At 35.7% G+C, this 3,554-nt stretch overlaps 1 pseudogene; it reads right to left on the reverse strand.

The window, feature by feature from the left end:
- Window positions 1-2,111: 2,111 nt before the first annotated feature.
- Window positions 2,112-3,246, reverse strand: LOC101084265 (annotated as a pseudogene).
- Between the last annotated feature and the right edge of the window lie 308 nt (window positions 3,247-3,554).

The raw sequence follows: 3,554 nt of genomic DNA on the forward strand, positions 1-3,554 counted from the left end.
AGACAGAGTATGAGCAGGGGAGAGGCAGAGAGAGATGAAGACACAGAATCTGAACCAGGCTCCAAACTCTGAGTTGTCAGCACAGAGCCCCACGCAGGGCTTGAACCATGAGCCATGAGATCATGACCTGAACTTAAGTTGGATACTTAACTGACTGAGCCACCAAGGTACCCCTGTTTTTTTTTTCATATTCTGAATGCCACTCTGAGATCCTCCAACCTCCTATATAAGGTTTTTTATTTGCACATATTAGGGTTCACTCTGTGCTATAAAGTTCTATGGGTTTTGACAAATGGATAGTGTTATATACCTACTATTACAGTATCATACATAATAGGTTTACCACCTTAAAAACTCCCCTGTGCTTCACCAACACACCTCCCTCTGGTAACCAATGTTTTTTTTTTTTTTGTACTGGCTTTAATTTTGCTTTTTCCAAAATATCATGTAGCTGAAATAATATATAGAGTTTTCAGACTGGCTTCTTTCACTTAGCAATATGAATTTAAGATTAATCCATGTCTTCATATGAATTGGTAGCTCATTTCTTTTCATCACTGAATAGCACTCCATTGTATGGATGTACCACAGCTTCCTTACTCATTTACCTATTGAAGGGCATTCTAGTTGCTTCCAGTTTTTGGTGATTATAGAGTTGCTATAAACTTTCATGGTCAATTGTGGACATAATTTTTTAATGAATTGGATAAATACTTAGGAATGTGATTGCTGGATCATATGGTATTATTGTGTTTATCTTTACAATAAACAGCTAAACTATCTTCCAAAGTGGCTGTTTCCTTAATTTTTCAGGTAAATAAAGATCAAAATCCCTAACATGGACTACATCGTCTTTAGTTCCTACATATCCAGCCCCATCTTTCATCACTTTTATCTTCACATTGATGCTTCAGATACACCCCCATGCTCCCTATAGCCCCTGAGAAACTATTCTGCTCCCTAGGCCTGGAAATGACTCCTTCCACTTCTGTAAGTCCTCTGCATCCCAAGTTGGTTATCATCCCATTCTTTCATCACATCACATTTTAAGCATATTTTCTTCAATAAAGCCATCACTGACCTCACTGGATAGGTCAAATCCCCCCAAGATAGGCTCCTATAGCTCAAAATATCTCACATTTATAGCATTTATTATAGTTGTGATACTATATTTGTGTTTTGCTATACCACTTACTAGACTGTAAGTACCATAAAATCAAGACTAGATTTTTCTCATTATTTTATTTCTAATACCTAGCACAGTAACTGATATGTAGAAGCAGCTTACTATACCTTTTTATTAGAGAAACAAATGAATAAATACAATAAAAGCATCAATTACTGTCAAAAGTCAATGGCATACATTTATAACAACATGGATGAAATATGAGGGCATTATGCTAAATGAAATAAGTCAGATAAAGACATATAATACATAAAGACAAATAATATATTCCACTTATATGTGAAATCTAAAAAAGCAAAACTTATATAAAGTACAGTGGTGTTTACCAGGGCTGGAGGTTGGGGGAAATGGGAAGATATTGGTTAAAGGATTCAAACTTCCTGTTATATGATGAATAAGTTCTGAAGATCTAATGTACAACATGGTGGTTATAGTTAATAATACCGTATAATATATGTGGAAGTTGCTAAGAGAGTCGGTCTTAAATGTTCTTACCACACACAAAATGATAATTACACAGCATGATGGAGATATTAGCTAACACTATGGTGGTGATCACTTTGCAATATATAAGTGTACAAATGAAAACCTTGGAAACCTTACTCTTACACAAAGTTATATGTCAATTATATCTCAATAAAGCTGGGAAAATGTCAATGGTAAAATATTCTTTACCTTTAAAGATGTCAGCTAAATTTGTAAAATTAATCATAACCTTTTTCAAAATATGCCATTTTCAACATTTTATAACATAGTAATGCCATACTATAATTGCCATAGTACATTTAAGTAACTACTAAATCTAATGAAAACTTCAAGCTAATGAATACTATTCAATCTATTTATTTACAACACTTAGATTAAAGTGTGTTTGCAAAAGATCACTTTATTTTTTATGTAAAGTTGGTTTATTTTACCTGCAGCTCCTCCAATATAAACTGAATGTAAATGATGATACTGAGAAATATTAGGATAGTTGTCAATATGTCAAAACATCATGCCTTCCAATCCATCCTCCATGAACTTTTTATAAAATGCCATACATTTGGCCACAATCACAATGCTTCCAAATCATAAATGGCTTTGCTACCCAGCTGCAAACGATGTTCATAGTAAGTCATCATTTGGGTCACTTCTCCTTTCAGTTGTCCATCACAGTTATGTAAAATTTCTGAGAGAAGGCCCTACATTATTATTTCAGGAGGAATACATTGAGTTAGAAGCTCAAAAAGTCTTCCACGAACTTTAAGGAGACTTTGTGGAGTCTGATGACTGGCAATAGCATTGGCAGTCTCCTTCAGATACACCTCCTAATCTGTTTCAGGGATTTCTTGATCTGCAGCAAAAATATATTGTTGCACTCTTCAGGCTTCACACATAAATAGGGTGTTTTTGGAGATTCCTGAAGGACTTCTCTGCAAGTCTAATGAACCAGTTGTGAAGGAAGATTCAGACCTTCCTTGGCTTACACACAATATATAACACATGACAAATATCTTCAATGCTGAGAGCAGGCACGCAAACTGTCAGGCACCTCCTACAAATAGGTGGTATCACTTTAGATGTAGAATTGCAACGCAAGATCAATCTGAAGTGGACATATATTTTCCATGGTTCTATGTGAGGCACGTTGAGTATTTTTGGTGAGTTTGTCAACCTCTATCAATAATACCACTTTAAAATCTCTTTGAGAATTTGCTTCAAGTTGTTGTGATTGTACCACTGTTTTCAATATCTCCTGGATTACTACCCAATCACTACTTCCAGCATCACTGGGATTAACTTCAGCGATAATTGTTTGCAATACCACTAATTTCAGTTTTCTTTTTAGATGGAGTTGTGAAGGTCTGGTGTTCAATTCTCAATTTTTCCACTCACACACCATAAAATTCAAGAATACGCATAATTCTTGTCTTTTTTCCCAGCACCAGATGAACCATACACAAAAGATGAGGAAAGTCACCACGTTGCACCACGTTGCAAAGCTGGGCCGCCTGCTCGTGATGATAGTCCAGGTATGCCAAGTATCAGCAACAGTACTTGTCCACCTGGAGGCTCATTCCAGCTCAAATTCCCAGGGTCCCATGCTTGAAAGCCCTGCACGCATGCTGTCCATTGGGATGTGTGCACAAGTTCCCTAAAAAGACCACTTTAGAGCAGAATTTTTTTTTCAGCATAGTACTCAGTTTTCCTAAGGTTGTTTTGTTTTGTTTTGGTTTGGTTTGGTTTTGGTTGTTTATTATTATTATTATTGTTATTATTATTCACTGGGTTCCAAGCAGGGACAAAATGATATAAAGCATCTACCTAAAAAATCTGTGACTTAAAGGTGTTTTGCTTTGCTCTTTGTCAAGAGATTCAAGTGAAA

Source organism: Felis catus, chromosome X (assembly GCF_018350175.1).
Source record: "Felis catus isolate Fca126 chromosome X, F.catus_Fca126_mat1.0, whole genome shotgun sequence".
Taxonomy (NCBI): domain Eukaryota; kingdom Metazoa; phylum Chordata; class Mammalia; order Carnivora; family Felidae; genus Felis; species Felis catus.